General features: G+C 43.5%; 1 long non-coding RNA gene across 2 annotated transcripts in view; it reads left to right on the plus strand.

Moving 5' to 3' along the window:
- Positions 1 to 474: 474 nt before the first annotated feature.
- The window catches only part of LOC113976896, a 137,436-nt gene continuing 110,307 nt past the window's right edge, over positions 475 to 27,603 (plus strand). For both annotated transcript variants that reach the window (XR_003537200.1, XR_003537203.1), the window contains exon 1: positions 475 to 922. This is a non-coding gene — a long non-coding RNA (uncharacterized LOC113976896). The remainder of the gene's footprint in view (positions 923 to 27,603) is intronic.

The following is a 27,603-nucleotide window of genomic DNA, read 5'->3' on the forward strand; positions in this document are numbered from 1 at the left end:
GATGACCACCAAATAGGGTGCACCTTCCTCACAGTGCGAAGGTGAGGTCTTGCGGTAGCCCGTTAACAATGGTTTATGTCCATTTTCCCCTGCTTTTTAGCATGTTTCTGCACTGAGTGACTTCGATTAGCATCTCTCAAGAGTTTGGTTAAAGGTCTTTGAGTGTGTTCAGTTCAATATGTATTGTATTGTGGCCTTGTGCATGTGAGAGGCCTGCAGAGTGTTGGTGGACAGGAACAGATTTCCCGGAGCTCTGGCAGGGCTGGTCGCTGTTTGAAGGACATACCCACCCATGTGGCATCACCTCGGTGCTGCTCCTCTTGTCGTTCCATCAGCTTCACGTGCTGCTTTCCCACGCTTTGCAAGGGTAACGCAGGAACCTCTGGAGGCGTTACAGCCCTGCCGACATGGCCCTTCCAGCCCCTGCAGCGCCTCAGGCCCCCAGACACCTCTGCCACCTTCCCCTCAGGGGCCAGCGCCATCTTCCCTGAGGGGGCGTCGAGGAGAACTCAACAGCCCGAGCTGTGCGGTACATCTTCCTGCACCTTCCTTCTAAAGTGTGCTCACGGGCAAGGCAGGGCAGCTTGCAAACTCCGTCCCAGATTCAGTATTATTTGGAGACGACATAAAACAGTGAGTTTTTTTCCGTACAGAACCACAAAACTGCAGGGGTCTCCTGGTGTCTGCGGTCGTTCGTTCACCTGCCCAAGACTCTGGATGAATGCACTGCCTTGGCCCCAGTTTAGGTGGCTGCACGCAAAAACTTAATGATGAAACAGCAAATAGAGGAGGAAGTTCTTCAAATCCAAAAGTCCCCATCCCTTCCTCTGCACCGTGGAGGCTGTAGCAGAAGTGTTTCACTGGAGAATTGTTAAAGGAGCTGGGCACTGATGGCCTCCACGCTGTTCCCCCGCTTCAGAGGGTATGTTCAGACTGGTTTCTGGAGATTCTGGGGGAGGGAAAAGTACTGCATGACTGACAGATATGGCCTTTTCAGTACTAGGGGAGATAAGGGGAGTCGGAAAAATCATTTAACATCAGACTCTGCTGTTACTGTGTCTGCTGCACAGTTTGTGATGTTGTAAATCATGAAGCAGAAAGAAAAAATCTGACAGCTCTAGAGCAGATTGCATGGACTTAGTCTGGCCTGTGCTTCATTTTTTAGAGGTGATTCTCTGCCACATGCTGGTTGCTCCTGTGAAAGATGATTTTTAATTTTTTTGGCTGTGTCAGCACTGTCAGTTCACAGACTAATCTAGCAGTAAATCAAGATGCTCTGTCTTTGAGTGTTCTGCTGTCTCAGAGCCAGGAAGACTTCTCTCTGTATGTCACTTCACTTGATCCTACAAAGAACATCCCTGCTATTATTGGAGTGACTCCAGTCAGAAGGAGTAGCACTGTCTTTGTACAGGCTGGCTTTGGTCAGGACTGTGGCCTGTTCAGAAAACTCAGCTGAGCTCTGCTGCTTTGCAGGTGATGTGAGAAGGGTCATGCCAAGCAGGTGACTAGTGCAGCTGGATTTTGTGTCTGCTGGGAACAAAATATGGTCAGCTAAATGCGTGTGCAAGTGACCCAGAGCATGTGGAGCTGGTTGTTTCTCATTGTGAGCCCAGGTGCAGGTGGTGTGCAGGAGATTTGTGTCTCATGGCAGTGCTGGATGCAGCCAGCAGAGCTGAGGCTGGAGGCTGTGGCCGTTGTTTCCCCAGGAAAAAGGAGAGTGTGTGTCTGTGTGTATCTGTACCCATGAGCCAGAGTGCACGTGGGTCATGGAATGGGTTTGAAAAGCTAAACATCCATAAGGCTTAAAAGGTGCAGAAAGAAAAAAGTAAGTCTCAGTATCTCTCACTGAACTTGTTTGCTTATCCAAAGGTGCACAATAAATAAAACAGGGATCAGAGTTTGAAGCCCAGAGACCTGTGCTGTGAGCTTGTCCTGCAGAAGGCAGATGGGGACAGCTCTGTGAGAGAGCTGCACCCTGAGGCCAGTTCACTTCTGCCTCGTCAGCTGGGAGAGCAGAGTCAGAGCTGATACCTCTGCCACAGAACAGGCACAGCTGGCATTCAGTCCCAGTGCTTCTACCTTGGATACACTGCACAACTAAATTCTATAGAAGATGTGAAGAAAACCTAGGTGGGAAACACTTGCTATCCATTTTTTATTTTGGAAGTGACATACATATATGTCTGATACAATTTGTGAATGTGCACGGCCCTGGCTTTCTAGTATTCCATATTGATTGGGGAAGTTTGAAATGTTAATGTTTCTAAGTTTATTTAAGGTAGTTATTTGAGAATTCCTAGCCACGTCGACAACCTCTCCATGCAATAGTGGTGCTGGGAGCTGTTTTGCAAGTGTTTCTAACCCATTTCATGCGAAATAGCACCCAATTTGTTAACAGAGAATTTCGTAGCTGTATAAATATACTTTGTTGTGTGCAACCTGATGCACTTAATAAAATTTTTTTAACTCCAGATAAAGACACAATATACAAAGATGAAATAACAAATGTTAAAGCTGAGAATGATAGAAATGTAGATCTTTGCTTATCCTAGGCTGGAGCATTCTGAACTAGAAGTTCTGAATGAAAGGAGAAACTATAATGTTACAGAAGTAGAATGTGGTTAATAGATCGAAGGCCAGGCAACTAAACTAACTAAATTAGGGTATTTAATATCCTGTCTTGGCATAATTCCAATTGTGTTATGTATTTTGGTGCAAATCGTTCATATGTATTGACTCTAAGCCTGTTCCCTGCTGTTTTGGAATATTGTCCTTCTCCTCTCATTGACCTGAGGTTCCATGTGAGCACACAGAGCTCAGAAGGACAGCTGTAATGATAGTGCTGTGATTTCATGGACAGCACAGCTAGCAAACACTGCTGCCCAAGGCTGGAGTTTGCAGCTAAATCTGCTAATTAGGTGAAGAGCTACAATAGCAGTAGGTGCCTGTCTGCATCCTTAGGCACCTAAGTACCTTCCAAACACAGCCCCATCGCAGCAGTGATAATCATTGCTCACTTTGCAGTTAGCCTGGGAACACAGAGACACTGAGGCGTCTCAATTCCACCATAAAAGGGGCAGCAAACGAGAGGATCCTTCCTGTCCCTGTCTCTTTTCCTCCTCGTTAAGGCAGCCTGTCGTGCTGACTTTCTGCGGTCTGTCACGGGCAGAGCACACTTTGGCTTGTTCAGGGCATAGTCTATGGGGGAAGCCGTGGTGCCAGGGTTCAGGGAAGGCTGGGGAAGGAGCATGCTGTGTTTGGCATTGCACGTTTCAAATGGTCACTGTCTTACTGTCTTAAAAGCCCCCATTTCTACCTGTGTTGGGGTGGAAAACCTGCAAATGCGATGACTGCCCTCAAAGCAGCTGTGGGTAGGAGTGGGTGTGTCTTGTGTGGACAGTCAGTGGGGTTCCCTGGTGCTCTGGCTGATTCCATGGCACTGACCCATCCCTGCTCCCCTGTGCAGAGATGCAGGGTCTGTGTGTTTAGAACTGCTTGCAGCGGGGAGCTGGAGGAATATCTGCTTTTCACTTGACTCTGCTTCTGGCATGGAGCTTTCCCCCACAGCTCCTGAGCCTCTGTGAAAGAAATATGGCTTAAAGCAAAACTAAATGCATAACCTAAGTGTAGTAATGAACAAAAAGTGAGAGTATTATAAAAAGATGTCCTGAAGGATTTGTAAATGTTTCCTGTCTGCGGCTCATATGGGAACATTGACTACATAAAGCAAAATCACTTAGACTGTAGATTTTCATACTGACTGTGTGAAATTAATGGTTTAAGGAGAAATTAAACCAAATTGTCCTTGTTACTGTTATAGCTCTACAAGCACTATTTTGAAGATAGTATTTGCCTCAGATTAATTCTAACATAATTAATCTATGTCTGGAAACAGAACATTTTCAATAGACAGCACAGCTGAAAAACAGTTGTTTTAACTATAGGAAACTTTTTTCCTCCCTGGTCACAGGGTCTTTTCTCAAGGAAGTTATTGTGGTGATGCTACCTTTAAATTTTCTGTATTTCATCAAACACTTTGAAGGTGGTCATTAGGTCACTGGCTATTTTTTATATACAGAAGGAACCAGTACGGATTCAGATAATTTTATGGAAGAACTAGTAATTATTTTAATTACAGCAGCTATGTTGTAAGTTGCAATAAAGAGGTAGTGCACATTCCCTTGCAGATTTACATGCCCACATCTGCATTGTAGGACATATTTCTGCACATGAGTAGTTTGCTTATTACCATTAATAAAAAAACCATATTCATGATTTTTAAAAGCTGATTTTAAACTTCAAAGTAGGAATTAATTTTTTAAAAAAGTTAGCCAGCAGCAGCTCCATAGTTGAAAGAAATAAAAGACTTTTAGTTGGCAAGGTCCAGATGAAACTCTTAATAGAAAGAGGATACTATGTGAAAAAGTCCCCAGGATGCCTATTGTCTCTTAATATTCCCAGGCAGAAAACTATTTGCCAAAGGTTTGCAGGTTTGAAAGCTATTTGTGTTTGGCATCTTTGGTGTCGATGATGAACATGGAAAGTGGGATGGGTTCCTGCATGGCTCTACCTTTGAAATATGAGATGGCACATCATTTCTTTAAACCCACTGGTTGGCAGAGCCTGGGAAATAAATGTAACAGTGCATGGAAAAAATGCAATGTAGAAGTTCTCCAAGTAGGCTCCTCAGTGGAGAGCTGTGATAGAGGGGAAGGGAGGTGCAATGATAACAAGTACAGAAATGAATTAGTGGTGTACAGAAGGGGAACTGGGAGGGTTTTCCCCCGTCTTCAGTATAAGAATTTGGCAATATTCACAGTGCAGTGAAACGTTACAAACAAAACATAATTTTCTTCCTTTAAAACATATTCTGCAGTTAAACCAAAGATGGTTTTGAATTCAGGTGCCCAGAGAACTGTTGAAACACAGGATGAAGTTGTGAAAGCGCTGGTGGTTCACTGGTATGCACTGGCATCCCTCAGTTCTCTGCAGCTCAGGATGTGTCTCATAGTGCTTCAACTATGTAGGCTACTAGGAAGTTGTTAAGGAGTTACTTAACCAAACAAACTATATGGGATGCAGCTCCGTGCATTCCTGGGTGCATCTCCTCGCTTGCTATGTTGGGCACAGTTGTTATAATCCCTCTTTCTCCCCAGAGAGGATTTTCCCTTAGATGTACATGCGTGTGTGTACATAAATAAAATTAGGATTGATATCTTAAATGTGAAGTGACAGTGTATATCCACTCAGTTCAAGCTGTAACTACTTACAGCAGTCATTAAAAATCAGTGTTTATAAAGAGCATTACCTGCCTGTAACAGAATTGTTTGGGGAGATTTACAGGGTGATGTCTGGTGGGTGACAGATCAGGGCAGCGCTGAGACATGATTTTGAAATATGTGCTTGTCTCTCTGTATATCCTTAAAGAGAATAAAGGAATTTCCTTTGCAAGGAAAAAGGAAAAAGAAAAGAAAAATTGTAGCTACCAGGGAATTCAGAGTAGGAAAATTTAAATCTGTCAGCAGTGGTGGTGTTTGGAGGTTTCACGAGCAATGCATGAAATGATGTTCACTGAGCTGGAGAACAGCAGTATCTGGTAAAGAACCTTTCAAGGTTCCAGTGCCCAGCATTCCTTTTCCAAGCACAGTTCTTAACACTGTGTCAGGGCTTGAGGGTTGTTGGAAAAGTGTTTTTCCATCCTCGGCTTGCAGAGTACAGCATCACAGAGAGCAGGATTCAAAGAGCCCCCCAGATGTTCTGTTGGCCCCTCCTTTGCCTGGAGAAAGGATAAACTGTACTTACTTCATTCCCCACAGATGCCTGTCGAACCTGTTCATAAAACCCTAACGAGAGAGATCCCACAGTCTCCCTGGAAAATCCATGGCAGCACTTCATGCTATTAATCCTTCCTTTTCTCTTCCCCCTGCCCAAGTAGCCTGAATCTCCCCACCTCGTTCATGTTATGTTATGACCTGGAATGCAATTCTGTTTGCTTTTAGAAAACTGCATGAGCAACTTGGCTGCAGATGACGCTCAGTTCCCTTGGCAGTCTCACACTCGAATCCTGCACTAGGAAATTCTTGCCAGTTCTTTGTGATTTTCGTGTCTGTCTCATGATACTCGGTGTTTTTCCTGAAGCTGCAGTTACTGAGCCACAGATCTTCACTTTTATTACAGAAGGAAAAAAAGAATCAAATGCCCCTGCTCAGGAAAATGCTTGCAAAGACTTACAAAAAAAAAAAAAGGCAAACAAAGGAATTGTCAACCAGTGTTTTCAAGTTTGCTTTGTAAATTTTTAGGCTTTTAAAATATTTGGGCTGCAAAGTATTAGAGATTTTGATCCCCTTAAGTGCGTGAAGGTCAGGTAACTTGTCTGGGTCTGTGCAAGCACAGCACGATCAGCCCAGAGAAGTGAATTCTAAACCTTGGTAGTCTAAAAATGCAAAACTATTTTTCTGTTGCTTTCAGAATCGGCACAGAGTTGAATCCTACACGGCCCTGTAGAGCCCAAGATGAACTGTACTTTGTAAAACCACGGCATTTGCAATCACAGCATCATACTAATACCAAACCATACTAAGGAGTGTGGTGTTTGCCTTGAAGGAATTGAAGGTTGAAGTGGTTCAGAAAGTTTGGTAAACAGGGAACTGCATTCCTATAAAAAGGAAAATACTGAGATAAAGTGTTCAGATGGGGCAGATCATTTTCAGGAGGAATGTGGGAGGCATATTCATTCCTGCTTTGTCACATTTACATATTTATTTTTCAAAATGAGTGTTACTTCATTTTCATATTACTTTTTTCACATAGATGTTACTTTTTATGACAAATGAAGTAACCTCATACATGTAACCAAAACTAGGTTATAAGGATCTGTGCCTTAAAAAAATGTTTAGGATTTTATAGATCTGCAGTCAAATGGAGTTACTTGTTTCAGAAGACTTCTGCAAAGTTCTTCAGAAAATAGTACTAAAGAAGGGATTGAGGGGGAGAGAGAAATGCCAACTGTCCCTCAGTTTGTATGTTATTAACACATACCAGATGTCTCTCTTACAGGATAGATTACGAGTTGTGACTGAATGAATTTTAGTAAAAAACCTGTAACTTTTCAAGTCAGTGAAATATTAAATGCTCTGAGTATTTTTTTCTCTGTATCGCTTGTAAGTTTGCTACGATGTTCAAAACAGGTTTGGGTTTTTTCTCCTCCTCTTGCCCCAAACCAAAATCCATGTGGTGTTTGTTGGCTTTCTGCAGATGATGGCTGGACTTTGGCTTTGACCCTGGTTCATTTTGATTAAGCTTGTTAGTATTTTATGGTTTTAGTATCTGTTTTACAACATTTTCATTACTGTGTATTTTATTAAGGTTCAAGTGGTTTGTATTTTTATGGTTGCATCTGGTCTGCATAAACTCTGCTCCAGCTTAAAAAGCTGCTTGTCTCTGTCCTGGGCATAGGGAATTTTGAGGAATAGTAGGATGTGTGTGTGTCAGTCACAGGTTGGCACCTAGAAAACTCTTGCTTCTGGACTAGCTCATTTGACTTTGGGCAGCAATAATCTTAGTGCCCAAAGGATTGAAAAGGCTGGGTGTCTGTCTTCATGCCTTTGGGTTTGGTTACTCTTGCTCGTGGATGTTTCATATTTGCACGCTTCAGTATTTTGCAATGTTTGCCTTGAAAACAAGAGTAGTTATTCTTGAGAGGAGGTTCAGGATGCCATTGGGGCAAGCTACAGGATCCAAACACACTGCTGGATCCTTACATTTTTTAGTCAGTGTTTAAGAAGAAACCCTGCCTATATCAAAGTCAAGGAATCTTGAGTTTAATTACCCATTAAGTTGATAAGTTGTTTTTCTCTTGATAATCATACAAGTTGTTGATTTGCTTTGGTGTTCAACTGGCTGCATGTTGTATAAGTTTCTCCTGCCTATACTGCTTGATTAATGTTTAAACAGGAAAAAAAGGATGCTTTCTTATTTTAGTCCCACAGGTTATTATATTTCTGAAAGGCAAAATAGGAGGACTTCAAATGTAAATTTAAATAATACTCTATTGAATAACTAGTCTCTGAGACTGTAAATGGACTGACAGTGTATCCCAAGTCTTTCTTGGTTTTATCGTATCCTTTTTCAAGTGTTTGTTCTAGAGCCTTGAAAATTTGAGGGAGTCCTTACCTGACTTTCTTTAGAGGCATCTGTTTGTAAACCATTTGCTGCAGGACTGAAATACTTCTGGTCCTTCCCAATTTCTCCTACCAGACAAATTCTGTTAATGACTTGAGTGTTCCAGTATGCCCTAGGTATATAAACACACACATGAACACAAATATTTTTGTGCACACAGATGGGCACACAAAGTTTTGCAAACAGTAAGATGGGAGTAAAACCTATTTGTTGGTGCTGATAAAGAAATTGGGCTAATAGGGCTCTGGTGGGTTTTAATTTCCACTTTTAGTTCTTCAGGTCAGTCAGTGATGTGAAGGTGGTGTGTATCAGCAAAATCTGTCAGCCTCACAACTCAGGAAAGGACAAAGTGCCTGGTTCATTCCCTGTGTGTCTGTGCTCTGTGCAGTGTTAGGGACCTCAGCTCTCCTGTGCTCAGCCAGAGCAGTGACACCGGGTGGGGCTGGTTTGACACTGTGCGACTGCAGGAGCATTGCCACAGCACAAAGCACAGCGCTTTGCTTACGTGCACCTGTGCTCTGAGAAGAGTAAGTTTGTGTCTGCAAGGTTTTGGTTTTGTTGCTGCAGGACAGCCCTGCCAATGAAAGAGTAAAGTGAAGGTTAAATCAACACCTGCTCCTTGCAGAGTCCTCTCAGTGCCATCCAGCTGGGGGTGGATGGAGTTCCATTACCCACCACTCTCGAGTGTTTTCCACTCAGTGGACAGCCCCTGTCCAAGCCATGGACTGCCAGGTTCTCCAGGAGAATGTTGTGGAAAACGCTGTCAGAGGCTTTATTAAAGTCCAGGTAGACACATTACAGTCCTTCGCTCATCCATAAGCGTGGCAGCCTGCTTTAGGATTTCCTTCATGGGAAGTGCCCAGCCTGCCTGGGCTCCTCTGCCCTTCAGGAATGCCTTCCCAGGGAGTCTGCCAGCCTGTCTCCTGACTGTTGTGTTGTGCGCTCAGGTGATATGAGAGATAGCGTGTGCTGCCCCCGGGAATGTTCCCAGGGCAGGCAGGACGTGTCCCTGGGGAGCGGCTGCGGGGCACCCGCACGGGGCAGCGCGGCCCGCAGGGGGCGCCAGAGCGCAGCCACGGCCGGGCGATGCGGGGGACATGGGGAGAGACGGGGGGATGCGGGGGGACATGGGGCGTCCGGGGGATGCGGGGAGGGACGGGGCGTCCCGAGGGGATGCGGGGGGACACGGGGAGAGACGGGGAGCCAGGTGGTACAGATGTGAGGCTGGTGTGAGCCAGGTGACTCACATGTGCCCCACGGGTGATCCGTGCGTGAGCCGCGGGGAGGGATGGCCCGGAGCCTGCCGATCCCGCCTTCCAGACACAGCCTGGGGCTGCAAAAGGCTGTACTGCACGGCTGCAAGCACCAGGCTCTGCGGGAGCTTTAGGGAAAGGTTATGTCCGACTATATTTAGTGTTTGTCTGCAAAACGTCCAACATTCAGGAGCTGCAGAGTATGAGGAGTTATGAATTCTGATGTCCTTCTGAAAAAATTTACTGTAGCAAAGCGGAGAAGTATTAATTTTAATTGTGGCTCTGTTTGTCCAGTAAATAAACCCTTTAAGCTGGTTCTCTCTGCAGAGATCTTAGTTAACATCTGGTCACTCAGTGTGAGAAATTGCAAATAACTCCCATGCTGTGCATGTATTTGGTATTGCCTTTTCTTTAGTGATGTGTGTTGGGGGGGTGGGTGGAGCAGAGGAACAAGGAGGAGTTAATTTAGGAGGTTCAATTTTCATCTTTATTTCAACATCTGCACTTTAGGGAGCATGTGCAGCACTGTCCTTGCTCCATGTGCCTTGTATTGGTGTTCTGTGCACTTCAGGGATTCTGTTAATATTAAGGATTGGAAGCATGAGTAATGTGCCTTTTCATGGGGGGGTGTGTGTGTTATTTGTATGGTGATTTATGATGTTGCCAGACATCCATTCTGAATTTTCATTTAAAAATTTGTTTGTGGGCAGAATTTGGGTCATAGACAAAACCTGAGCAGTGACCCATCGAAGATGGAGGTGAAGGGGTAATGTTATTACTTCTATGATTCTGTTTTCTCTTCGAATTTCTTTTTTTTTAATTTGCCATGGGTATTTTAGAAACAAGCTGAATGCATTTTAATGAAAAGAACTCTTGCAGAGGCGAACTGAAGACTTTGGGCTTGGTTTAAACGTCAGTCTGCACTGTCCAGCCTTCTCCTGTGGGCTGGTGGGTTTTTGTATTGCTCTCTGCCAAGGAAACAGAGGAGGAAAGGTATCTCAGTGTGCCTGTATATCTATGGATATCTGTAGAGCTGTGCAGGGTGTTTATGGATAATTGACTGATATGGCACAAGCTTATGCCCTGGTCAGTTTTGGCTTACTGAGAGTTCAGTTTGATGAGGTTTTAGAAGCTTATCCTGATGTATTTGTGGGGTAAATAGATTGAGGCAGGTACCAAACCCCCTCTGGTTCACTTAACAGACAGTTGGCTTTGGCATGTGTTATATTTACACTTGCATTGATTGTGCCACTGTTATTCTAGAGATTTGAAAATGCAAGGTTTTCTTTTTCACGGCTCAAACCACATAGAACGTACTTGTTCACAACTTTAGTCAGTTCTGAAGACGTGGAATGAAGTTGCTTGATTTTAATGACCCCGGAGTCAATTTAAAAATGTGATTATCCTGTGCTTCAGACAGATTCTGTTGTTAAAGCACTCTTAGGAAGGAGTATCCCTTGGTAATTCCAAGCTTTCCCTGCAGTTGGGTGGCTGTGTTGTGGCTGTGGTGACAGTCAGGGCCAGGCCTTGCCCTGACAGCAGGCGTAGCACAAGCTCACCCTGCAGTGCAGTGGGGAGGAGCAGCACAAATCTGGGCTTCTTGCAGTCAGATGGCTTTGCAATACAGTCCATTAGTTTATTGTCCATATGGAACCGGCACTCTGGAAATGTAGCAGCAAAGAAACGAGTGGCAGCTGAGAAATTCCACTGACCCAGTTAAGTGTAATTACAAGGTTAGAACTGGGGCCAGCAGGGTTGAGCTCTGCCTGTAACATCTCAGTGCTCAGCCCCGTCTGAATGGCATTACCTCATCTCACATCCATCCGGGAGCAGAGCTCCAAATCCCACAGGAACACATCCAAGTTATCCAAGGTCGTTGTACGAACAGAATGTGGAGAATTCTCTTCCCGTTCTCAGTTACCGTGCTGAGGAGCCTGGGCTGCAGCCTCATGTCTGTGAGGGTCACTTGGGTTTGGGGGAAATCCGTTTGTCGGGTGGTTCCTCGGCACTGCCCTTCCCACGTGTTCCCTGTGTCAGGTGGGAGGGAGGGACAGGAGTGTCAGCAAGCAGGAAAGTATCAATATGCTGAAGTGCCTTGTAAAATGCCGGCTTTCTGGGAGCACATGGCATCAGTGGGAACAAATGACATGCTGCTTCCAGTGATGTCATCCACAGGGACTCAGTTGCTGTTCATGCTTCTAGCCCGAATACATTCCTTTTCTCTCGAGTTCTTCTCAGGAAAGGAATCAGCTTTTATATTGAGTGCAGCAGGCTCAATCTCTGTTAAGTCGGTCATTTTGAAATTTTTGTGACAAAAAAACAGGTAGAAAAAAACCCCCAGGACATTGTATGGAAGTATTAGTAATTCAGAAGTATTTGAAGGTTTGGATTTTTCTTGGTGTGAACCCCAGCAGTGGGGTTTTTTTTTTCATGTGCGTGTTTTTATAATGCTGTAAATAGTGACAGGGATAATGGGTTAAGTTATACAGTTGAAAAATTCAAACTGGGAGTGTTGTTTGGGTTTTTTAAAATCTATATTAATTTTTGTACATATAGACATAAATATTAAGGCCATGAAACGAGGCAGTGAAATAATGTATTGAGTAAAATACAAACACAGATTTTTAGTGTAGGTAACAGGTGATGATGTGAGTAGAAAAATAAACCATGGAATTTTAGAGTGCTAGCTAAAACATTTACTTGATCTTTCTTCGATGTTTTTTAGATCTTGAAATAATGCTCATTGCCATTAACAAAATGTCATAGTTGTGAGGTCAGGGTTTGGAAGAATCTTTGTTTCATTTCAGACTTCTCTGAAAATGGTATTACGTTCTGTTGTTTATTTTGTCCGTTTCCCCAGTCTCTGGCACAAGGGCTGTGTCATTTGAAGTGAGTTTGTCCAGCAAAGGCTTTGATTGTCACGGTGTGGATTAACACTGGCAATTTTTTGCTCTGTGCAGTGGAGAAGTGTTGCTGAATTGCACTGATTATTTAGATGGAAATTAAAAAATAAGATTTCCTATGAAGAGTGCTGATAACACTCCAAGGGCCTTTTTCCCCAGAAGCTACCACAGCTCTTTGGTTATTTAATATTAATAAGTAGACTTGGGTGAGTTTTTTCTCAAATTGCACCCTGTAATTTTTAAGGTCTCAGTCATCTATCTTATTGATTTTTTTTTTTAAAATTTTTTTTAATGTAACGCTCTGGTAGATTTTTCTAAAACTTGCTGTTATTTTATAAATGTAACTACTTGTTGAAATATGAAAGCATTGTGAAAAGTTTTAACTACACTTCTCATGTCACTTATACATCTACTGAACATTCTCAATAGCTTTTTCTTTCCTTGAGTGAGCTTAAATTACATTGTCGTTATTTTTATCAAAATGGAATGAAGAAATAAAGTTGTTTATTTCTTTGTGTTTATCTTGAAGGTAATCAATGATAAACATACATAAGCAATACAAAAACTGCTTTTAATTCTGCAGGTGTTGTGAGGTGTATTTCTGAAATTGCTCCAGGAGATGTTGCTTTTTGGATTACTTTCTATAGGTATGGATTATGGGAAATTTGTCTCAAACCTTTCTGTTTGCAGAGGGCAGAAAAGCCTCCCAGTTCTCAGCTTTTCCGTCATTAGAGCAGCAGAGTGATGGAGAGAGCCAGGCCTGATTGCTCAGCCCCTGCCATGGTGCTGTTAGATCCCAGTACAGCCCAGCTCGTGGGACAGAGAGAAACCTGTTTGCTGGAAGGCAAATACAAAATACAGGAGAGCTGTTACCTTCTTATCAGCAAACTGTCTCCCCGTGTGCTCCCAAGAACAAAGAGTGAGAGCATTAGCTCTGCAATCAGTCCAAGGGACAGATCGTGGAACTGAATCCCTGCGGCACATCCTGCTTTCCGCAGGGGTGCTCCTGCAGGACCCTGCTTTCCCGGGGCACTGGTGACACTCACTGTGGTGTCCCAGGTACTGGGAATTGCTGCTGGCAGGACTGGAGCCTGGCAGGGCTGCCTGTCTGCTTGGGACTGTCTGCACTGCTTTATTTATTTAGTGGATTTTATGTATGTAACATTTTCGTATGTAACAGCAGGCTGATAAAAGAAGAGATCACGACCTCCTTTCCTGGCAGTTGCAATTTCTTCCTAACAATTCCTCCAAGATTGCAACTTCAGGAATTTCACACAGCTGCCCCTACAGAAGGGGGGAGAAAGGGGAGGAGAAAAAATAGTGAAATGTTTTATCCTCCCTCAGTGGAATATGGAATTTCCTGCATTGTCTTCTGGGTGTCCAGGGTCTGGAATAGACAAAACTCTCATGTAGTTCACTAACACAATTTGCACAAATATTTGTGACAGTTTTAAAACATCTTTTTTTTTTCCTGCTTATCATTGCTCCCTGAACTGTTTTTCTTTTCCCTCAGTTCTGTTCCTCATCTCAAGTAATACTGATCTCCTACCTGTCTTGTCCTTCCCCTTGGTTTCAAACTGGCTCAGATACTTGGGCAATATTTTCCAAAGCGAGCAGCCAGTTACCATGTGCATGAATCTTTATTTATATGCAGTGTTTGGGAGTCAGTGCTGCCTAACTTTTACATAGGCTTCTCCTCCTCCCTGCCAGTCTCTTAGGAGGTGCTGCAGAAGGATCACTCAGCCTTATTGCTGAGTAACAGAGGCACCCAAATGCAACTGGCACTTCAATGCAGAGGAGAAGCCCTTCCTGGGGTGACACTGCTGGATGTGTCACGTTAGTTTGTTACAGAAAGTGGCCGTGTAGCTGTAAAGAGGTGAAATGGAGCTGATTTGGTCTGTCGGTGGTAGCTTGGTTTTATAGCCCTGCCTAGAAAGAAATTTAGGCGTAACAGAATTGTCTGTTTGTCTGGCAGGTTTGTGCTCTTCCTAAACCTCCAGTTCCCTGCTGTTACTTGTTGCTGTAGTGTCTCTGTCTCTGGTCCTTTGCAGTTCCACACCTGGCAGGCACTGAGGCCTGGGCAGCAAAGCGGGTAACCTGGTTCTGTTCCTGGCATTGTTTTACCTGGGTGGGGAAAGAAACATCATGTCACTTCCCTCTGCTTCCTTTCCTCCTTCCATGTGATGCACATAGTGATAATGACTTCCTGTACCAAGTCTGGGAATGAAATACCTGTATGTAAAGATTTCTTTATTAAAGAATTTGTAGTCTTGAAAACAAAATACTTCAAAACACACAAACCACGCTCTTTGTAAAACCTTGTTTAAGCAAAAGGACACAGGGAGGGATTAGGATTCTGTACCTCTTTGGATCGTGGTAGATCTCAGAAACGTGGACACGGGCTGTGGGCTGGCAGAAGTGACAGGCAAAAGCATAAATACTGACTTCACACTTGTGTTGCTGAAGCAGCTCATGCCTGTGGATGTGACTCCTAAACAGGAGTCAGAAGCCTTGCCAAAATTTGGGAGTGTCTCAATGCAATATTCAGTCAGTCCTTACGTGCTTTAATACAAACATTGCAAAATCTCCTCTGGTGTCTCCTGGATTGCTCCAGGTTGCAGAGATCAGCTGGGTGTGGGACAGGACCTGTGCTGTGTTCTGTGCTCCTGAAGGCAGGCTCAGTGAAGCTCTGGGCTGGGCTCACTGTGTCCAGGCAGCAGCAGCAGTTCCCAGCCCTCTGCCCTAATCTCTTACCTTGCTCTCAAGGCCGTGGCACAGTCACGTACAGGGAGATAATTGTCAGTTCACTTGACAGATTCACGTTGGCATGCGAGGGCCATGGTGTCCTAATGAGAAAGGAGGTATGAAGCTGGCACACTAACACCTCTGGGCAGAAGAAACAAGTAAGACAGATAAAGTTTCCATGCAAATAATGCAATAAGTTACCCACTTGACAGAAGTATTGAGGACAAGATGCTGATATTGATACCTCCCACATCCTCTTCAGAGGAAAATTTTTTTAACACCTACAATAGTTAATTAACTATTTTAAAAGTACCTCTGAAAATATTAAATAGTTGGGGTTTGTGTGTGGAGGGGGTGGTGGTTGGGGGTTGTTGGTGAGGAGAAGTTGGTGGAAGTTGGCCTTCACAGAGATAGCCACTGCCTCCTCCTTATGGAGGAACAGAAATTGTAGTTGTATCAGCCCTGAAGTGCCAGCCCTCCCAGGGGCAGAACAGGCACTCTGGGATGAGGGCTTTCCCAGGACAGAACGGAGCTTCTGCTGTATGGCATGGGCCTGGGGCACAAAAATGGGATGAGATGGAAAGATTTTATCCATGCTGCTTTGGAATAACCTGTATGGCTACCCATGATTTTATTACTTGTGGGTAATATGGAAAGCCTGTTCTCCTGCCAGGAAAACTTGCATGGCACCACACAGTGTCTTTTCCTCCCAAAGCTTCGTTTCTAGAGAAGTAGTGTTTAATGCTGTGCTGTGACTCAGCTGGATGGGTCTGAGATTGTTCTAGAAAAGGCAGTGGGGCCTGAGGTTTGTCCTCTGCTCGTTACCCCTTCTTAGAAGTGTAATTCATGAAGTCTTATTCCTGCTGGGTTCTGGTGCTCTGGGTTATTAAAACACATCCCTTTTCCTAGAAGAGGTGTGATATGAACACAGCTGATCTCTGCGGGCTCACCCTGTCTCCCATGCTAAGGTACCAACTGAGCAGAGAAAACAAACTAAGAAGTTTTTAATGTGTCCTTATGGAAACACAAATGGATTTTTTTCCCTGTTTTAATTTTGTGCTGATCCAGAGAGACAGTATATGATAGTTTAACAGGAAAAAAAAATCAGCAATTTTACTGCAATTTTAATTGTAAATTTTAAAAATTTTCATTTTGCTTTTAAGTAAAGTGAATTAATCTGATCTGTCTCAGACAGTAAACTCCTTTCTGCTCTATTAGTATGGATTAAATACAAACTAATGCCATTAAATGTGTCAGAGTGGAGCAGAGGAGAGAAACTGTGTAATTTTCAGCTTTGTTATCAGTCCTCCTGACTTGCCTAAATTTTACTGCCTTCTGACCATGTAAATGTGTGATTGTCTACTCTGCACCACAAAATACTGTTGGGACACAGCTCAGCAGCTGTGAGTTTGAGAACAGGAGAAGCACTTTGGGGTTTGGTGAGTTTGCAGTATGTCTGAGGTGCTCTGCTTACCTGTGCAGTGATGATCCAGGAGGCAAACCAGCCTTTCCTGGCAGGCTTTGGCAGCTTAATGAAGAGAGAAGGTATTGCTTGATTGTCTCATTCAAGCTGTGCTTTGGCTACAAGCTGTTCCAGTAGCACAGGGCAGGACCCTAGGGATGCCTTCCCAAAGAATTGCCTCTTCCAGGAGGTTTTCTGTTGTCCTCTGTGGCAGCAGTGCTGCAGTTTGCCTTTGCTTCCAGTGATGTCCCTGAAATGATCGATCCCTGAAACTTTTTGTGTTCACGTTGCTGGTAAAACATTGTCTGTGTAGGCTGACTTGTCAGGAGGTGACACGGAGGGACAAGTGCTTGTTTGTTTATGATCAGTCTGTGCCCCGTTTCTGTTGTGCCTAAGGAACTGTGGTTTTTAGGACAATAATTTAATTGAAGGTAGTGTCTTGGTATCCTGGAAGCCCACAGAAGTAACAACCCCTTCAGTAGCTGACAGTTTTGGAGAGAAGTCTCCAGAGAAGAACAATTCAGCTGAATGAGGAAAAAAAAGGCAGTTATTTTTAAAGAACAGTATCAAAACCCACAAAGCCTACATATGCAATTTGAGTGAAGCTGGTATATAAGATGTTAGTGAGTTTGAACTTCTTGATAATTGTAATGAGCCTGCTTTGTTCTGTCAGGGGTCTTAGGAACGAAAGTGTTGGATTTCTTCAAGGATGAATTTTACATGTACTTTAGTTTGTAGACAAATTAGTTTACTTCTGAGAGTGAAAAAATAACTGTCCTGGGGACATGTATATTACTTCCCTGCTCTAAGAGGGAAATTTCAGTTAGCCACAGTTGGTATCTTTACATTCCTGAACTGTAAAGAAACCCAGATGCACTAGGAAAAGAGGGGAAAAAATACTGTAGAAGGAAAGTAAGTACCTAGAAACATGAACAGCCATCCCTTACAGTTCCATGTTCTATGGGATGAATAACATTTCCCACGGACAGAGCACAATTAGGAGACAAACGCTCTCCTTCCTCCCAAGGCAGAGGCGGGAGAGCGTGTAAAGATGTTGTATCTATGAAAACAGATGTGTTACTGAAATGCTGCAAGCTAAACAAGCAATAATTAGAGTTAACGTGCTGCCAGTTGAGCTCTTAAAACCACAGATGAGAGCAATGTCTTAGACAGAAGGATCTGTTTTAAGGTCAGTTGTTACTTGCTAAACTGGCCTGACTGAATGGAAAACGGTTTGGTTGCTTGTTTTTTGAGGTGGCAGGTGTTTATATCAATCCCTTCCCTGCCATTCTGGTTTTGCTTTCAGTGCAGGTCTTTTAAAACACATTCTTGTCTATGTAAATACTGAAACCTTCTACTAGAATTGTGAGTGCCTAAACACCTGAAGCCTTGGCACCATATGTTAACTGCCTTTTCTAGAAGAATCTCATCCAGTTACCAGGATTTTATCTTGAAGCAAATAACTGATACATGTCAAGTATTTTATCTTTTAGTTTCCTTTAAGCTTGGAGCCTTATCTAGCTGAAGTCTCTCCCTTATTTCTAGCAAAATACTGTTTCACTATATGAATTTTACCTTTCTGCCCTCTGTTTAGCATAGGGAGAGATCTAAATATGCAATATTTTTTTGTTTTCAGTTCAGCCTTTAAATGAATTAATGGAATACATATAATAGATATTTTTATTACAGTACAGTAATATGGGAAAAAATGAAAAATATATGTGGGGGGGGATCCACCACCAGAGAGCCTACTGAGGGTTGTGAAATGAGTGGAAATGAGAAGCAGAAGATGGGCTGTAACCTTCAGGAGCTCCCCAGGACTGGTTTTGCCTTGGCTGTGTGGGTGGAGAACAGAAGCTGTGCTCCTTGACTGGTGCTGGCTTTGGGAGTGGGAACGGCCAAGGAGAAATGGAAGGAGGACAAGCAATTAGGGGGATTTCAGACTGGAGAAGTGCATGATGATAATGTGTAAAATGGCCATCTCCACATAGCTTGTCACATCTTAGCAGTCCTGGTACACCTTCCCCTGCTTTAAGAGGGACTGTAAGTATGAATGTGCATTATCTAATTAAACATTCATCAAGGATTTTATCAGAATCAGTTTACTTATGTGCCCCCCCAAATTAAAACCAAACAGCTAATTCAAAATGTTCTCTAATTTGAAGTCCTTAGAAACACTCCACATGTAATTGTTTTTATTATTAAAAAACATAACAAATAAAAACTTTGGCTGACATGAAATGGCTAGCAATCTCATGTGAGGACAAAAGCTGTTATTTCTGTGAGGTCGCTGTGAAAGAGGGGTTATGAGTGCAGTAAACTAGACATCAGCATCACATGGTGGCTACTGGGCAGACAGAAGGCCTATTTATGCGGCAAGCAAAGGATGGGGAAAACGAAGGCATTCAGGGATTCTGATGGCAAAATTGATCACCAGGCCACTAAATAGCTAAACTGTCTAACTCCTGAACAATTACAGTGATTCAGGAAGCTCGGGAGGTTTGGGCTTTGCTTCGGAGGAAGCAGAAGTCAGGAGAGGATGAACAGATTTCACTCAAGGGGAAGAAGTTGAGTATCAGTACAACAAGTTTTTGCTCATGTTCCTGACAATAGTTTGGGGGTTTGCTTTGCTGATAACTAATACCAAAGTGATCTGCTCACAAATCTGTAAATAAACAGTATACCAGTGTTAGAGGAGGAGTGGCAATAGAACCACGTGTGCCTGTTATGTCAGGGGGGTTATTCAGGTGTAAAATTTTATTGCAGTGGATTTGCCCCTTACACTGCTCCAGAAGGGGTAAGGGATAGGAGGAAGCTGAGCAAGATTTGAAAGGATACAAACAGTCTGATAGGCTCTTAAAACCTTGACTGTAGCTTACTCTTTATGGCAGCTTATCAGAGTATGGATCCTGGTTTTCCAAAATGCACAGCCAAGTCCTGCACTTCGGTTAAATATATATGTGTATCTACCAGGATAGTAAAAGCCACAAAACAATAAAACATGTCTGTACAAAGATGATTTTTTCCCCCCCTTTTTGAATATTAAACTTGGTAGGTCAGATGAGCTTTGTAACTAAATGATTGGCTTCTGTTCCTTTCACACCCTGGCTCTTCTTCCAGAGGCACTGTTGCAGTCCTCCAGACTCCTAAAGGCACAGGCTGGGAGTCACATACTGATGTTTGCTTTCTGGGGAAATGGAATTGCTCTGCTTTACTCTACTCCATTCCATGAGGAGGACTTTTCCTTTGCAGAAACTGGTCAGGGGTTTCAAGGTTTCATTTCCATTCTTATCAGCAGGAACTTGTGTTAAAACCTTTGGACTAGAAATAGTAAAGTGCTGCACTAGTGTTGGCTGATAATTATTGTGGCCTTCACTTTAAACCAACTTCTAAGTTGTTGAATCATTCTAACTTCACTTTTTTTGCACTAACTGTTGCACTGACATGTTGAAGTAATATAACTGTAGTGTTGGGAAACACTGGTCTCAGTTTCTGACTAACTGCTTTTGGTTTGGTCTAGGTCTTCTGAGGCCTTGTGCACAACAGGGTGTTTGTCAGAACTGCTATTCCAGTGTAATTAAATGGCAGTACAGAACAAACAGTGTCCTGCTCTGGGTGTTCACTCTTGCATTAATGGGGACCTTTTTTTTAGTGTAGCTTAGTTCACTTTATATAATTTGAACTAAAGCAAGACTATTTGGAGAGCCAGGGAAGGGAAGTGGGTAAGGAGGACTGTCAGCACTCTTTAAAGTGTTCAGCCGAGTGAACAGGCAAACTGGAAAAGACAATGTCTAACTTTTATTACATTGGCCTGATTGTAGTGTATGTATGTATTCCTTTGATTTATGCTTCTCTTTATATCTCGTGCAATATCTCATGCTTTTATAATTCAGAACTGGTAAACCAAAGGAATGAGTTGTTTGGATAAGAGGGGACGTGGCATGGAGTAGATGTGCCTGTCGGGAGAACAGGGCAGGCTGGGAGCAGGTGATGTGGCTTCAAGCTTTCCTTTTAGAAGTCACTACTTTTTCTATCTTGTTTATAGTAGGTTGGAGGAGTGTCAAAATAACTATTTATTTAAGACTTTTAGTGAATGGATTGTGTACATCGTGTTTCTTCTGCACAAGCATTTGGATTGCAGAAATCCTCACAAAAATCAGTGTGACTGCCCATTTGTTGGCAGCCTCAAAGCAGCCGGGCAGATAGAACTGTGGCATTAAGCTGAGAGTTCCACACTTCCAGGTGGGTCAAGAGATGGTTCCCACGGGTCAGGTTTAATCGGTGTAAAGCTAAATACATTAATAGAATGGCAGATCTTGTGTTACTCAGATTTTAAATGGTTTAAGAGTGGAACTGAGGCTCCCTGGCACAATTTGAGTCCATGCAATCTCTTTCCTAAACAGTGCTGCAGAACATGATCCTGCCAGAGTTCAAGCTGTGGGCTCTAAGGCCATCTGGCCTGTCTGTGGGAACTCAGTGGAGCTCTTGTGCTCACTGTTGTGCCCAGTTCAGATCTGAAGGGCAGCCTGGTGTCCCTCACCCAGCTGCCCCTGTTGGCACAGCCCTGAGTCTGCTCCTCAGTGAATTCTAAAGCCAGGGCAAGGTGGGGTTGGGAAGGGGCTCTTCTTCCCATGACAGGTATCTTGTGCTGGGCTAATTGCTGTCTAATTTACTAATTGCAAATCTTACATTTAAGAGAAAAACCAACACTGTTAAAAGTATTTCCATATAGTCCTACTTATCTTTTTAGTGATAAAAGAAAGGCTTGAGAAGTTCAGAAAACTGTGCATCTTTGATGCATGCCTGGCAAGTGTCCCAGCAGGGCTAGTGCCATCAGCAAGCAGTGGTACTGCCTCTCTCTAAGGAGGAGTCTGCAGCAGGTGTGTTACCTGACCAACCACGGGCCTTGGCTGGCCCTGCCCCGTTTATTTGCAAAGTATTACAAAGTGTATAGGGCAGAAAACCAGTGTTGCTTATTTGCTTGGCTAAGTGTGGTGGGTTTTTTGCTGTGTCTGTAAGCACCCTAAATGGTTACTTTGCTGTTGTCCTACATTCATACAGCCTGGGTCAGGCTGACTCCCATGGCAAGGGACCTTGGGGAAAAGAAGTTTGCAGGACCGTTAATTAAATCTGTATTCCCAGGGCATCCCTTGTGCTGGTGGTGTTTCTCTCTCTTCAAATTCAGAAATCTGATTATTGCAGAAGGCTTGTAAGGTTCCCTGTGTGTTTCCCTTAGTTTTCATTTAGTCTGGGTCACTTCATGCAGCTGGTGTGGCTGTGTGAGCATGTCTCACCTACACTAACTTCTGAACATGAGCATTTGTTAGTTCAGAGCCTGGATAAAAGGTTTCCTTTTATCTTAGCTGGATTCTTGGTGGTTTTCAATAGTCAGTGCAGATGCTTGAGTGAAAGCAGTGTGTAACAGGGAGTCCTGCTCAACAGTTGTTCAGTTACTGTAGAAGTGCCTGTTGTGTTGTGCACACCAATCCCAGCAGACCCAGGCTCCATCCCATCCCCTGTTCGATGTGTGTGTATCCAGGAGGATGTGCTCAGCTGAACACCTCTGGGCTGCTTTCACCCGCAGGCTGGGGGGGATTGCTGCAGGTTCCAGCTGCTGCCTGACATTGGCAGTGCCTGCAGGGGGGTGCTGCACAGTGGAGACACATCCTGGGGGCTGGAGGAAGATGAGATGGCTCCTGTGGTGTTGAGTGCTAATATTATGTGTGTGCTGGTGACCACACCTTCCCAGGGGCAGAATCACTCACACAGCTGAAGGGAAAAGTTTCTGGAGACAACCTCTAAAGTTGCAAGAATAATTTGTCCGGGGACAGGTTCATTCTTGTTGGACAGATTTTTTTTTTCCCAGTGCTTGGCTTGAAGAGCTAGAGAATCTAAGAGGTTCAGTATTTACAAAAACAAAAATTTGGTTTCTTCCCAGATAAATCTTAATGGTCCTGTGGAGGTGCAAATAACAATGGATTTGTTAGAGCTGCAAGTAGGAATGCCAATGAGACAATACCTTCCATATGAATATAAGAACAGGATCATTGGTAGGAAAAAAAAGGCATAGCTTTGTTTTCCATTTTGCATGGATATAATAATAAAACACAGGCAAAAAATTCAAGGTAGTTTTAAGAATTAAGACTTTGATTAAAGATACCTTTTAACCTATTGTGAATTTATTCAGTGGCTTTTACCCAAGACTAAATGTACTTGGGGCCAGAAGATTGTACGGAAAGGGGCTGAAACCTGGGTTGAGAGATGGAAAGGAAAGAATCCCTTTTGCTGCTCTTGTGCAAAGGGACTGCGGGGCAGCTGAGACACAGGGCCATGATCTCCTAAAGAGCAGCCTGAGCAAATACAAACCTGCATTTGAGCTGGGAAGGCATAAATTTAAACCTGGCAATACATGGCAAAGCCTAGAAAAGAAGCCCCATTGCTGAGATCCATTGCATGCAGGAAGCAGGTGTCAGATCTGGGACTGACGTGGCAGTTTGGAGGCGTCACTGGAGGAGAAGGATGTCGATGCAGGGGAACTCGGCACACCTGCCATGAGCATTGGGGTGATCCAGGGAGGCATTCAGTGAGGGACTGGATCAGCAGTGGGGAACTGAAGGAAGGCTGCAGGGAGGGCATGGAAAGCTACAGCTGGAGAACAGAAATGGGACAATAGATGTGATTGCTGAGGGGGGAAGAAGGAAGCCAAGGATGTTGTTCACTGTTATCAGAAGAGAGATTTTGATGCAGAAGTACAGGCAGAACGATCTTTTTAGATGTTTAAGTGAAAAATCTCTCAGATACTAAATTAGCAATTTTTAAATTATAGGAACAGCTTTTTATTGGCTTTACTCTACTTGAAATCAAACTGCAATAGCAGTTACAGAAAGCAGTGTTAGGATATTTTTCCATATAGATACTAGTTCCTCAAATTGCCTTCACCTTTCAGCTGAAGTGCAGAGACTCTGCCTCTTTGGCTCCAATTAGTTTAGTTTATAAAGCAATTCCTGAGGCATAAGCAGTAAAGGTTTCTCTCAAATTAATCCATTCCTTCTTTTTACCAGTCCTATAATATTTATTTAAAGAGCTATAGGCAGTACTTTTCTTGCCTTAAATACAATTTATTGATGAGCTTGAAGAAAAAGTACAACTTGTCTCCTGAAATGTGTTATTTGCCAGTTGCTGTCTCATTAAATACTCTGGCTTGTTTCATGGTACTCTCAGCTGCTGAGCTTTTGAAAGATAACATGAAACATAACAGGAAGCAAGAATTTGCCTTTCCCCCCCCCTCAGAAGTGGAGTCTGTACTTCTATTGCTCTAGTAAAGCAGTGTTTGTATGGGGATATTTATAATTTAACCTGTACAAAAGTCTGTCCAGCTCCTTGTCCACATGCAGTCTGTGTGACTTGAATAATTCCTCAGTGAAGTGCCATGTTTAAGGACAAGAACAAAGGAGCTGTGATTTTGTAATACCTCATCAAGTGGACTATGTTTATCAAAACCAGAATGTCTTTCCTTTATTCCATGATTTCTTTGAGTCTGTTTAGTGCAGGAAATGCAAAGGTATTCATCTGGTTCAGTTGTCGAAGTTGTAGGGCTCGTGGTGTGCCTTCTGCACTCGTGTTTACTGGTGACAGTGAGGTGTTGTGTTCCTGCTGAACTCCAGGAGGGTGCTGAACACTGCAGGGGGAATTGGCTGCCTCCAGCACTCTGCTTTAACTGGGGGACAAGAGCTGAGATGTTCTCCTCAGCCTCAGCTGTGTGCATTCAGGGGAGAATGAGAAATCCAGACATATAAATAACTGAATGAGCAGAAAAGAAGGTGCTTTGGGGACTGCTGATACTGAGATGTAAGCGTAGCTTTTGGAAATTCTACTCCTAGACTGGAGCCTCTAAATAATACCACAGAGGAACTTTACATCCTGAGTGTTCTTTGTGGGATTGACCCAAGTTATTCGCAGAGATGTGAGGAAAACATCATACTAAAGGTATGATAATGAAGGGTGAAAGAAAAATTTGTTCAGTTCTATTCTCACATTCCTATAGGCATATATGATTCTGTAATACTTTGAGGAAATGAGAATGAATTTCTCAGCCAGAAAATTGCCTCCAATATGGGATAGCATTTAAAATGCATACTGTAACTGAGGTGGAGTTCCTTACACATATTCTGCCTGACAAGGTTTGAACAAATGTATCAAAGCAGAACAAAACCACTCACCTCTGAAAAGACAAAGGAAAAGCTTTTTCACTCCTGCCTGTTTGAGAGAGTTCCTCGTGTTACTGAGGAGGTGACACTGAAGGGGAAGGGAGTGCACAGAGCTGTGGTTATTTTCACCTGAGCACACACTTTGCTGGGATACGTTGTCCCTCCTCCTGGAGAGCTGCATTCTGGCAAAACAGAACACGAGTGGTTTGATACGCACTGCCAAAACTCGCTTGGGAAGAGTTTCTGCAGAGGACACTTGGTTCCCCTGTCCCCGTGGGACACATGTCGTTGGTGTTGGGAGCTGGAACAGAAGGGCTGCAGAGGGAAGACTCGTGTTTAGGTGCTTGTTTGTGCAGCATGTGTGGGGTGTGGGAAAGCAGCATGGAAATTTTAAATTAAACTAAGAGCTGTGGGGTTTGAAACTTTCCTTCCCTTTCAAAGGCTGCAGCTGTAAATGTGTGTATTAATTAGGCTGGTCTGCAGTTTGGTTCAGGCTCTGTGTCACACTTGTGCTGAGAGCAGGCTGAAATTTGGGTCAGTGGGAAGTCAGTTGACCTCTGTCTATTTACACACTTTTTCTTCCAAATTGAAAATTGTACAGTTGCAGTTTTCAGAGATATCCAGTCGGTTCTTTCTGGTAGCTACTGCCAGGTGAGAGACACTAAGTGAAGCCACTGTTTGAGTTGTCTCAAAAAGAGAGAGGGTTTTTTAATGAGTGGTTTGTCCCCACTGGAACCTGGTGGCTAGAAGTTGTCAGGCCCTTTGGGATGAAGTTGCAGTATTATGTGGTATCCCTATGAGCAAGCAGGAATTCATGCTTTTAGTCCTGTTCATTGGAAGTTTAGAGGCAGGATGTGTTGTAGCTGCAGAACTCACCAGGTGAAGTTGTGAGGCTGAATCTGTAGAGGGGCAGAGCTTTTGCAGTTTGATTTAGTTTCGTGCAAGAAAGACGTTCTTGCCCAGAGTCCTGGGCTGAGATTCAGAAAGGACCTGCAACACGCAGCTTTTGCAGGAAGCTGTTCAGCAGAAGGAGAAGGGCAAGTGTACTCCTTCCTTTTTAATGCTCCCTTTGGGAAGCAGAACAGGAAGACAATCCTATGTCAACCTTTGCAGTAGACCAGCTGATTGTAAAGCACGGGTTTAGCTCCAAATTTTAATTTGGATCAGATTTATCTGTATTTTATATTTTTTTAAGCATTTGTGATGATTTATTCTGTGCTGCAATTTGCATCTGCTTTCAGATGGCAAAGGAAAAACTTAGTACAGCATCTGGAGGTCCATTTGAAAAAGGAATGTCCTTACCAGTGTAATTACTGGTGCAGCATGTGGGACTAATTCATCTTCTCTCATTGTTAGTCCCAGTCCTAACAGCGCCTTTGTCACTGACCAGCTGACGAGTGCAGAGCTGCTCTGGCAGTGCAGGGCTGTGTGTCACTCCAGCTTCTTTTACATTAATTTCCATGCTTCTCTCATAGGAGTTCCAGGATGGAACTTGTGCACGGGGTGAAACAGGAGCTCTGGTAACTGATCTCTTCTCTTCCAGGGTTAGTTGGCTCTCTGTGCTTACGTTGGCACTGCTGGGGTTTAAGGCTTCCAATTAGAAAACTGTCTTTTTGCCTGAAAAAGCGAAGTTCATTTTGAGGTTAATTGAAGTCTGTATTGCTAAGACAGATATTTCACCTATTGTTACATTCAACTGTTCCAGCTCGTGTTTGGTCTGAGCAGTGTGCACAGCGTCCCTCTCGTGTTTATTGAGCTGTGTTACACTCCGGTCACATACAGCTGGAATACAAAGAAATGAATACAGTGAAGGTTATTAAATATGGGGAAAACTCCACCATGTCTTCTAATGTTATAGAAGAAACACTGTATTTTCGGGGGAGTCTAACCTTATGTAATGGTACTTCCTTGAAAAAATACTTTGTAAAACTTCCTTTCCTCTGTTTGAAATGACCACCTTTTGTCAGTACCAGAGTTAACAGAGTTAAGGGCCACTTCTGTAGTGTCTGACTTTATTGCTGAAAACATTAAAGATTAGACCACCGTCTTGCAGAAGGGGAAGGGGGTTTGTTTGCTTTAGTACTAAAATACTTTGGTAAATAAGAACAGTGTGGGCCAAAGAATTTTTGCAAATGTGGATATAAAATGCTGCTTCCTTTTTTTTTTTCCAATTTGAAAAATAAAGTTACTAAGTTTATTTTCCTTGTCCCAGAGTAAACTTACTACTTCATGTCAGGCATGTAACTTCCTCTGAGTCTTTGATTTTAGGTCTGAGAGTTTTCTGAAGTCTTTCAAGGTTTTAGGAGGTATTTTGCATTCCAAAAAGCTGTAATTTTTGTCTTTAAACATTGGGAGCTCTGCCTGCCCCCTCCTTGTCACCCTCCTGATACACTGTCTAATACTCCAGTCTGTGGTAAATTTGTGGGAGAGGAGCTGAGAGGGCCTGTTCTGTGGAGCTGGAAATGCTGAGGAGTCTGTGGACACGGGATGTGTGATTGTCCCTTGGAGCTCACATCCAGGTCCGTACCGAGCAGAGAACAGAATGTGGGAGAAGTTATTCTGAGTGTGTGTGCATGTGATTCCAGTTTCCAAGGAGACCACCTTCTTTGTCTGAACATGTCCAAAATGATTGCCTAATTGATCTCATCATGTGGGACACTCGCTCTGTCTTTCTGTCTGCTTCTCTCATGCGTTCTTTCCTCCACATTGTTAACCAGAAAGTACAAAAATGCCCAGTTAGGTTCTGGAGGAGCCAAACAAAGCCCTGAGCCTGCCCACTGGGCCAGCTGGGGCTGTGCTGTGGTCAGTGCCATGGCCGGGGTGTCACCAGTGGGGTGTCCCCAGTGGGGTGT

Source organism: Neopelma chrysocephalum, unplaced genomic scaffold (assembly GCF_003984885.1).
Source record: "Neopelma chrysocephalum unplaced genomic scaffold, ASM398488v2 Primary Assembly neopelma1_188, whole genome shotgun sequence".
Taxonomy (NCBI): Eukaryota; Metazoa; Chordata; class Aves; order Passeriformes; family Pipridae; genus Neopelma; species Neopelma chrysocephalum.